Genomic DNA, 12,008 nt, shown 5'->3' with positions numbered 1-12,008 from the left:
GGAAACTCTGAGTTTTCTGTTTCAGAATGGGAGGTATGTTAAACCTGAGAAAGCAGAGTAAGTCAAGCCTGTTTCAGAAAGAGAGGTAACTTATACTCAGAGTCAGTTACCATGGTAACTTACTCTGTGAACCTAACCTGGTCGGGAGCAGGTTTTCTTCAGTTAACCCAGAGTTTCTTTCGGTCTCCTCCCCTTTTTAAAGAGGAAGTGGTGTTTAAACACCTCATTCATTCTTTCAGTACATTTTTATTAATACAATTAATCTTTTATTAATAAATAAAATATTGCTTTTTTTTTTTTTTTTTTTAAATAAGATGAAGTCTATATAACTCCTTAACTGGCAACTGAAAACACAGTAGTATATTAGAGTTACATAATGTAGTTCTAAACAAATTCTACAGAATTAAACTGTGGCATTTACTGGAAATCACTGAACTGTTCATCTGTGCACCAGAAGTTGATGGACCGTCCTCCTGCTGTTCTTCCACACTCTGGGGGCGCGGGGAGAGATAAGACTACCCATTTATACTTAGATTTAAACTTAGATAGCTTTCCTGTAGCTCAGTGGTAAGAGCACTGCGTTAACAACGCAAGGTTGTGGGTTTGATCGCAGGGGATTGCACATACCTATGTATAAATGTATAGTATAATGCAATGTAAGTCGCTTTGGATAAAAGCGTCTGCCAAATGCGTAAATGTAGATTCTATAGGCTACTCCGTGAAAAAATGTGAATGTGTAGATTGTTTGATGTGTAGACACATAATGTTAACATTACCTCTGTAGCAGCAGAAACTCTTTATCCCCATGTGAAGATGAGCATTTGGTCAGTACACTTTATAACACTATTTGTCATAATTTCTGGTGTATTGAGTAGGCAACTTACAACTGCCTGCAGGTTTTGTTGGGACAGGAGGCTCCAAAAGACAGATATTACCACCGGAATCTGTTGGGACCAACAAAAATCCTAACCCAAAGTAAAATAAATGGAAATATCAAAAATAGCCTATATAAAAAATAACACATATGTAAACCCCTTACATTTTATGAAGGCCCTTGGATCTTCGGGAGTGACTGGCTCTGAAGTCCGTCCAGGAATTCCCTCAGCCAAAAATGCTGCTGCACTGCTAGACACTGGATGCTTTAGTTATTTAATATGTCACATGTTTGTAAAGTCAGGTAGCCTACACCCATGATATGCTCAAACCTTACCTGACTGAATTATGTTTTTATATTTAAATTTCAGCTGCTGCCATGTTCTTTTAATGCCTGCAGGATTGCACCCATGAAAATTAAAATTAGGTTGAATAACATACTGTTCTTCCAGTTTCACCTCTGATATTATAACAGTTGGGCAAGTTACTTGTATTACTAACTACAAATGACATCTTCAACATTGTAATTAGATTAATGTAATAATGACTATCTTTAGAAAGTATTGGTCTACTTATTACTAATTACTAAATCCCATGTCAACCTTAAACACTTGAACAATACAAGGAGAGACAAGAAACTGCACTTTTAATGCTTTCAAATAAACAATATACAATTGCATGAATTATTCTTGAATTGACCAAAGTGTGTAGAGGGAGAAGGTTACATTAAAAATATAACTTTTAAAAATGTATGTTAAATAGCCTATACAGAATTGTTCTATAGTCTAATACAATTACATCAGATTTAACTTTAAATTACAGAAGAATTAAGAGTAATCCCTTCAATTAAATTACAGTATTTAGATTACTTGGTAATTAATTACACCCAACACTGTATAACAGTAATTAAAATGTGAAGAAATATGCAGACCTCTTTTTGTCTGGCGCTGTTGCCATGGTGACTCATAATATCTGTGCTCCATTGATAATGGCTTTTTATAGTTGTGGTGCACGCGCTTAACTCAGAGTCAGTCAACTCAGAGTTGATTGAACTAACTCATTTCAGCTGTTCTGAAACCAAAAACTCAGAGTTTCCCATCTCAGGGTAAGTCAACTCAGAGTTCAAGTTTTAACTCAGAGTTGGTTGAACCTCTTTATTGAAACAGGCCCCAGGTGTATTTATCACGTAGTCCATATCAGACGACGCTGTTGACGTTGATTCCTGCGATTATCATGAGAACAGCTTTCAATATCTCACATAATTATCATAAATAAGCCTAACGTAGAGGTTGTAAATAGTGTAAACGAGCACAATTTGCAAACTATTATGATAAATTGCAATCATCATGTCTAATGACATCATAACGGCCAATGTTATGAAATAATGTGACGTACATTAACTTAATTGATGTTATCTGGCATTTTGTAATGTTTACATTCCAATAAAAACAACACAAATTAAATTATACAGTAGGCCTAGACTATAGACTATTTACTTGTGATTTAGCTGCAATCATGTAAAAATGTTATAATATAATTTACGACAGTGCAAGTATTCCACAGCGACTCTAGGGGTCGCTGTTTGACAAAACACAATTTCTACTTAGTGTGGCTTTAAAGTCTCCATAAAAATCTAAACTGACAATTTTATTTATTTATATATATATATATTAATTATGGAATATTGTAGTGTTAATTATAAATGATTTTCATTATTGTGTTAAATTCATGTTCCTGGTAATGTTGAATCAGAATAACTTCCTCTATTTATATAGACAACCTGTATTTATTAAGACTGAAATAGACCAACGTTTATATTAAAACACAAGATAGATTGGCAGTATCCCTACAAAAGATCTTCAATTCCACAAACACAATAATAAAAACTATTAGGGCTGCAGCTATCGATTCTTTTTGTAATCGATTAATCTAGCACTTAATCGATCGATTAATCGAGTAATCGGATAAAAAATGTTTTTGTGTTTTTAAACAACCAAAACAAATAATGCATAACGAAAATGATGTGGCTGTAAAATGATCAAGCATTTGGCTTTTATTTCTCAAAAAAAAAAACAGAGGTATTTATTCCAACTCCAACATTTGGCTCCAAAACTAAGCCTATTTATTGCAATTTTTACCCATTTAGTGTTTATAAGTGCCAGTGCCAACAATTATATAACAATACAGTTAAGTCAACTTACTGTAAAACATGTATAACATGTAAAACTATGAATACAAACTTAAATAGTAAAGGCCATTTGGCCTTAGTTTTTGCTTCTTAATACAACATAAAAAAAAGGATTGCATTTAACTGCAATTTAACTTCAAATTGCATGCATTGGAGACACTACACATAGTGTAGCTTTGAAAAGGGGAATGTTTTATTGCAAATATGCATTTTGTTAAATAGAAAAAGAACAGCATTTTGTTTTTCACTTAGGCTAAGTATATTAGCACGTTTTGTAGTATTATATTTTTTGTTAATTGAAAATGTTCTATGCTCAATTACTTTGGTAGCCGATTATAATGGCTTCCCCAAAAGTACGAGTGGATTTGGAGAAGCTGGTGGGGATTTTCATTTTTTGTTGTTGTCTGTATCATATTTAAAACTTTATAAACGAAAGTAACTGGCTTCCGGTGGCGGTTGGTGCGCGTTCATGGAGATCGATGCTGGCGTATGACGTAGGACGTAGCGTAGGAAGCGTCGTGACGTAGAACGAACGTGACAGCGCAGCCAGAGAGCAGAGCAAAACAAAACTCTACGTTCGTTCTACGTCACGACGCTTCCTACGCTACGTCCTACGTCATACGCCAGCATCGATCTCCATGAACGCGCACCAACCGCCACCGGAAGCCAGTTATTTTCGTTTATAAAGTTTTAAATATGTACATTTTGACGACAAAACCGCACGGATTACCCTCGGAAGGCCTTCGTTTATCCCCCTGGAGCCGGGTGGATTATTTTTGTGAAGGATGCATGCACATTCTCGGACTTGAAGCAGCTGGACCCCATTGCCTCACATTATAACCACTGAAAGATCTAAGACATTTTCTAAAATAACTGAAAATGTGTTCGTCTGAAAAAAGATTGACATATGCATCTCGAACGGCTTGAGGGTGAGTAAATCATGGCTTAAATATCATTTTTGGGCGAACTATCCCTTTAAGGGATATTTTGTCCAGTTCTGGGTACATTTGTACCACATTATCATCAACCACCCCCTGTTAAGAGGATGTTTTCCAGATTCCTTAGCATCAGCAACCCTTCCTGCTCAAAACGTTCTCTGTACTGCATATCCACAACATCAAGCACTTTGTAAAACTCTGTTTTGTAATATTCAGATGGAGATGAATGTACATGTGCACAAGCCTGACCAGTTAGACGTTGAGGAGGATTACGAGTACGGGGCAGTGCAATTGGAGAGAGATCAAGGATTTGGCACATTTCTGATGCTTTGGTGTAGAAAATTTGAAACCTTTCTGAATTTCTTTTATTTGCAACAGCATCCCTCACATAAGCAACAGCAGAAAGCATACCATTGATGGTCTGTGTTCGACTTTGGAGAGATGTGTTGAGATTCTCCAATTCTTCTATAACCTCTAAGGCAAGCAGAAGACCAAGAACTACATTTCCCTGCTGGAATCTGTCATGTCCATTTGCCCTGTTAGCCGTGTCTGAGCTGCCCACTGCCATTTCATTCAGAGCAAGCATTACAGACTCATACTGATTCAGCACTGCATGGATAGCACTGGAGCGAACTGTCCATCTTGTGGGACAAAGGGGCCTTATAGTTTGAAAGGACCCTTGAATAGATTTTGCAACTTCCTTGAACAAAGATTTAAATTTACCTGACTGCCCAAACAAAATTCCTAACTCATGAACCCACTGTAAAGCACTGTGGACAACACATGAGGCAGTACAAGCATGCTGTGTAATGAGATTTACACAATGGGCACCACAGTGGATGTATGGGGCAAGAGGTTGTCCCTTTTTAATGATGGCCTGTGCTCCAGAATGCCTGCCAGCCATATTTGCTGCACCATCATATGCCTGCCCTCGTAATCCAGAAATGGGCAAATTTAAACGAACCAACACATCTTTCACAACCTTAGCAAGATTCTCTCCTGTCCCCACAGATACCTCATAAAGGCCAATAAACTCTTCATGAATCATCAAATCGCTATCGGAGACAAATTGCTTCTTGCTCTTTGCCTGAAACATCTTGCGTTCCGTCCATCATTACAGAAAACTGCAACTGAGGGAGTGATCTTATATTGTCTGCGATATCTCTGATGATAGAACTGCTCAACAAACTAAGGAGCTCATTCTGAATTTGAGCAGAAGTGTAGTCCTTTCTGCCTGACAACCACTTTCTGAGACACAGATCTTCTTCTGCCTTGTATTTCAGCACCTGATGAAGATTTCCCTCACTATCATCATGCCCTCTTAGGGCCAAGCCCTGCCTTGCCAACAGTTGCACAGCACCAATGATTTTTAACAGATTTGCTCTCGCTTCCTCTTGTTGTGATGCCTGAACACTACACAGCTGTGCCTTAACTGATCTGTCTTCATATACACATGTGAGCTTCATATACACAAGCTTTCTTCCAATTCTTGAAACCAGTTGAAACAAATGCTGGTTCTGTATTTTTCGCAAGGGAAGATACTTGTGTTTTAAAAGCTTTGCTACACTAAAAACACAAAACACCTTCAACATTTGGATCGAAATGGAGCCATTTAAATTTGCTGTACCACTGTGTCTGAAATGAAAGGGTACGGTCTGACAGTGTTTGCTTTATGATAAGTTTGGGATCAGGATGGTTTGGTTTTGTTGCTGAGAAATGTTGGTCAGAGTCTGCAGATTCTTCCCTGTTCATCAAATCAGTTCTCTCTTCTCTTCGGTTCTCACATGGTTCCTCACTTTTTCCCTCATCTCCCTCTCTCTCTTCCTCTCTTTCCTTCCCTTCCTCACACATGACTGACACTTCCTCACAAACATCCTAAAAACCAATATAAACAGCATATATCACTCATTTATTGACTCATTTGCCATTTCCACAGTTAAACACAACTTAAAGTTTTTCATTTAGATTTATATTTAGAAACCCTTTTTAGCCTAATACAGTACTTAACACTATTGGAACACACTGCCTTTATACATAAAACTAATTTTATTTAACAGTTTGAACATAAAATAAAAAAGTTATATTTTGTTTTCTGGAATTAAATTGATTTAAGGAATTAAATGTATGTGTAATTCCTTAAAATAGTGGCAAGTAGTCCCAATTAAGAAAACACTGCCTTAAAATTGTCAATCCTCTTTTTTTATACAAATGTCACCTGTACACATTCTGGAGTGGTCGAGCAACTGTCCTCCCCTCTCTCTGCCAGTGATGTCACAGCCTGCCTTTCCTACAGACCAGTTAGGACATAGATAGCTGTAATAAATTGATAGACTAAAATTTGTAAATAATGTGATAAAATAAATAAATAATTTGACACAAAATATTGATTTTAAAAAGGAGTTTATTGATTTAAAAACGATTGTATTGCTTCCGCTAAAGAAAATAGTTTTTCTTTATTTAAATTTCTTTTTTCTTTATTTAAATCTACCCTTTACTGTCTCAGTAATTGGTTAGTCAGAAAAAGATTAGACTACCTTTAAAGTATTGCTTAATTTAACAGACCTGTGTGTGTGCGTTTTATATCACTAGTGTAGTGTCCGTTCTCGGAGCATATAAGCCCTGGGTTGTCATTAATGTCGCACTGTAAGATCTCGGTTGTCACTAATGTCACACTGTAAGATCGCAGATGTCACTAATGTCACACTGTAAGATCTCAGTTGTCACTAATGTCCCACTGTAAGATCTCAGATGTCTCACTGTAAGATCTCAGTTGTCATTAATGTCGCACTGTAAGATCTCAGTTGTCACTAATGTCACACTGTAAGATCTCAGATGTCACTAATGTCGCACTGTAAGATCTCAGTTGTCTCACTGTAAGATCTCAGTTGTCATTAATGTCGCACTGTAAGATCTCAGATGTCACTAATGTCACACTGTAAGATCTCAGTTGTCACTAATGTCACACTGTAAGATCTCAGTTGTCTCACTGTAAGATCTCAGTTGTCACTAATGTCACACTGTAAGATCTCTGTTGTTATTAACGTTGGTTGTCATTAATGTCTCACTGTAAGATCTCGGTTGTCACTAATGTCACACTGTAAGATCGCAGATGTCACTAATGTCACACTGTAAGATCTCTGTTGTCACTAATGTCGCACTGTAAGATCTCAGATGTCTCACTGTAAGATCTCAGTTGTCATTAATGTCGCACTGTAAGATCTCAGTTGTCACTAATGTCACACTGTAAGATCTCAGATGTCACTAATGTCGCACTGTAAGATCTCAGTTGTCATTAATGTCACACTGTAAGATCTCAGTTGTCACTAATGTCACACTGTAAGATCTCAGATGTCACTAATGTCACTGTAAGATCTCAGTTGTCACTAATATCACACTGTAAGATCTCAGTTGTCACTAATGTCACACTGTAAGATCTCAGTTGTCACTAATGTCACACTGTAAGATCTCTGTTGTCACTAATGTCACACTGTAAGATCTCTGTTGTTATTAACGTCGGTTGTCATTAATGTCACACTGTAAGATCTCAGTTGTCACTAATGTCACACTGTAAGATCTCAGGTGTCATTAGTGTCACACTGTAAGATCTCAGATGTCACTAATGTCTCACTGTAAGATCTCAGTTGTCACTAATGTCACACTGTAAGATCTCAGATGTCTCACTGTAAGATCTCAGTTGTCACTAATGTCTCACTGTAAGATCTCAGATGTCATTAAAGGGATAGTTCACTTTGAAATTAATTTTTGGTATGTTTTAGCTTACCTCAAAGGCATCCAAGATGTAGGTGTCTTTTTTTCCGGAGTAGTTTCAATTTTGATATTTTTAGGTCAAACCGTTCTTGTCTGTCAGTCATATAATGCAGGTCGATGGTCACTGTCTCAAAACAGCATGCACAAAGTCCAAATTAAACAATTCCCCATCGTCCAAATTAAACAATTCCCCATCGTAAGTACACATTGATGGCTTAAGACACGAAACGAGCGGTTTGTGTGAGAAAACGAACAGTATTTATATAGTTTTTGTCCTCTTGTAAACACACACACCCAAATGATCAGAGGACGCGGGTGCTTCGGTCTGCGCAAGCGCCGGAAAGCGACGGAAAAGGTCAGAGGGCGCGGGCGCTTCGATCTGCGCAAGCGCCGGAAATTATCTCTCGCGCGTGTACGTCACTCATTGTTTACACAGAACAGAGATTGTAGGTAAGACGGCTAATCGAAATGGTTCTAATTTGCGCTTATCCAGGATGTTTAAACCGACGTAAAAGAAAACAATTTCGTATGCTCGCGCAAACTCATCCGGGAGTGGTGAGTTTTCACGAATTCCCAATTTATAATCCTTCCCTCTTGAAGTTATGGTTGATCGCTCTTCGGCTGGATATCAACACACCCATAAACGTACTAAAGTTGAGGAGGGTCTGCAGCGATCATTTTTCCCCTGATGATTTTATAAACCAAGGAGAGGATCGCATAGTACTGACATCATCAGCTGTGCCTATGGTGTTTTCTCATCCAACGGAGGTATGTGAACAACGTCTTTGTATGTGTCCTTTGTATTTGTAAAGCTGGCATTACATGAAATGAGCAATAAAATGTATTTCTGCACCATATATTTGGTAAGAATGGTTTTACATGAGAGAGTTATAAGATATGTTATAAGAAGAGAAGATATGTGTAGCCTATACTAAGCAGCTGCTAGTCAAACCAATGTGAAACTATGTGTACTACTCATAAGGGTGCAGTCAATGATACTACTACTACTACTAGCCTAATAATAATAATAATAGTAATAGACAGTGTGGATTCACGAGAGATCATTTCCGGCGCTTGCGCAGATCGAAGCGCCCGCGCCCTCTGACCTTTTCTGGCGCTTTCCGGCGCTTGCGCAGACCGAAGCACCCGCGTCCTCTGATCATTTGGGTGTGTGTGTTTACAAGAGGACAAAAACTATATAAATACTGTTCGTTTTCTCACACAAACCGCTCGTTTCGTGTCTTAAGCCATCAATGTGTACTTACGATGGGGAATTGTTTAATTTGGACTTTGTGCATGCTGTTTTGAGACAGTGACCATAGACCTGCATTATATGACTGACAGACAAGAACGGTTTGACCTAAAAATATCAAAATTGAAACTACTCCGAAAAAAAAGACACCTACATCTTGGATGCCTTTGAGGTAAGCTAAAACATACCAAAAATTAATTTCAAAGTGAACTATCCCTTTAATGTTGCACTGTAAGATCTCGGTTGTCAATGTCACACTGTAAGATCTCAGTTGTCACTAATGTCACACTGTAAGATCTCAGATGTCACACTGTAAGATCTCAGTTGTCACTAATGTCGCACTGTAAGATCTCAGTTGTCTCACTGTAAGATCTCAGTTGTCTCACTGTAAGATCTCAGTTGTCACTAATGTCACACTGTAAGATCTCAGTTGTTATTAACGTCGGTTGTCATTAATGTCTCACTGTAAGATCTCGGTTGTCATTAATGTCTCACTGTAAGATCTCGGTTGTCAATGTCACACTGTAAGATCTCAGTTGTCACTAATGTCACACTGTAAGATCTCAGTTGTCTCACTGTAAGATCTCAGTTGTCACTAATGTCACACTGTAAGATCTCTGTTGTTATTAACGTCGGTTGTCATTAATGTCTCACTGTAAGATCTCGGTTGTCAATGTCACACTGTAAGATCTCAGTTGTCACTAATGTCACACTGTAAGATCTCAGTTGTCACTAATGTCACACTGTAAGATCTCAGATGTCACTAATGTCGCACTGTAAGATCTCGGTTGTCTCACTGTAAGATCTCAGTTGTCACTAATGTCGCACTGTAAGATCTCAGTTGTCTCACTGTAAGATCTCAGTTGTCTCACTGTAAGATCTCAGTTGTCACTAATGTCACACTGTAAGATCTCAGTTGTTATTAACGTCGGTTGTCATTAATGTCTCACTGTAAGATCTCGGTTGTCATTAATGTCTCACTGTAAGATCTCGGTTGTCAATGTCACACTGTAAGATCTCAGTTGTCACTAATGTCACACTGTAAGATCGCAGATGTCACTAATGTCACACTGTAAGATCTCTGTTGTCACTAATGTCGCACTGTAAGATCTCAGATGTCTCACTGTAAGATCTCAGTTGTCATTAATGTCGCACTGTAAGATCTCAGTTGTCACTAATGTCACACTGTAAGATCTCAGATGTCACTAATGTCGCACTGTAAGATCTCAGTTGTCATTAATGTCACACTGTAAGATCTCAGTTGTCACTAATGTCACACTGTAAGATCTCAGATGTCACTAATGTCACTGTAAGATCTCAGTTGTCACTAATATCACACTGTAAGATCTCAGTTGTCACTAATGTCACACTGTAAGATCTCAGTTGTCACTAATGTCACACTGTAAGATCTCTGTTGTCACTAATGTCACACTGTAAGATCTCTGTTGTTATTAACATCGGTTGTCATTAATGTCACACTGTAAGATCTCAGTTGTCACTAATGTCACACTGTAAGATCTCTGTTGTTATTAACATCGGTTGTCATTAATGTCACACTGTAAGATCTCAGTTGTCACTAATGTCACACTGTAAGATCTCAGGTGTCATTAGTGTCACACTGTAAGATCTCAGTTGTCACTAATGTCACACTGTAAGATCTCAGATGTCTCACTGTAAGATCTCAGTTGTCACTAATGTCTCACTGTAAGATCTCAGATGTCATTAATGTTGCACTGTAAGATCTCGGTTGTCAATGTCACACTGTAAGATCTCAGTTGTCACTAATGTCACACTGTAAGATCTCAGTTGTCTCACTGTAAGATCTCAGTTGTCACTAATGTCACACTGTAAGATCTCAGTTGTCTCACTGTAAGATCTCAGTTGTCACTAATGTCACACTGTAAGATCTCTGTTGTTATTAACGTCGGTTGTCATTAATGTCTCACTGTAAGATCTCGGTTGTCAATGTCACACTGTAAGATCTCAGTTGTCACTAATGTCACACTGTAAGATCAGATCTCAGTTGTCACTAATGTCACACTGTAAGATCTCAGATGTCACTAATGTCACACTGTAAGATCTCAGATGTCACTAATGTCGCACTGTAAGATCTCGGTTGTCTCACTGTAAGATCTCAGTTGTCACTAATGTCGCACTGTAAGATCTCAGTTGTCTCACTGTAAGATCTCAGTTGTCTCACTGTAAGATCTCAGTTGTCACTAATGTCACACTGTAAGATCTCAGTTGTTATTAACGTCGGTTGTCATTAATGTCTCACTGTAAGATCTCAGTTGTCAATGTCTCACTGTAAGATCTCAGATGTCATTAATGTCACACTGTAAGATCTCAGATGTCACTAATGTCACCAGGGGCGTTTCTAGGTTTTAAAAACATCAGGGGCTGAGCCCGAAACGTCAGGGGCTAGGGTGGGTAATAAGATAACATGATTCGATACAGAGAATAATGTATATTTTAGGCCTATATGCAGGGGGGCAGACTGGTTAAAAAATTCAGTCCTGGCCCTGTAGCCACACCAGGCCATACTACCACACAGACACACATTAAAATGTGAGGTAGTTAGGGGGGTTCGGGGGCATGCTCCCCCGAGAAAATTTTGATTTCTCAGACCTACATATGTGCATTTTAAGGTGTTTGACGGCCAACATTTTTTGATAACAATAGCTTTAAAAGCATGTCAGTGGGCAGTAGCATACATATTTGTCAAGCAGATAACAGATTCTTAAACATGAGAATGAGGATAAATGTTGAAATAAATTATCCACACTATATAATGGAAATGCAGAATGTTTCTGCTTATTGTTGACAATACACAACCACATATTCCAAACAGGAATGGCCTTAAATGAGAAATCTTTCAAGGATTATTTTGCATAGATGTAAACTTTTTAGCATTAAAGATTGGTTTCAGCAACTTGTTTCTTTCTTGAGTTAATCAAGATCAGTTTTTGGCACTATTAAATCAGTTCAA

The sequence above is a fragment of the Leuciscus leuciscus genome (genome assembly GCF_965113295.1).
Source record: "Leuciscus leuciscus genome assembly, chromosome: 8".
Taxonomy (NCBI): Eukaryota; Metazoa; Chordata; class Actinopteri; order Cypriniformes; family Leuciscidae; genus Leuciscus; species Leuciscus leuciscus.
The sequence above is the reverse complement of the archived record's forward strand: the minus strand, read 5'-3'. Positions refer to the sequence as shown.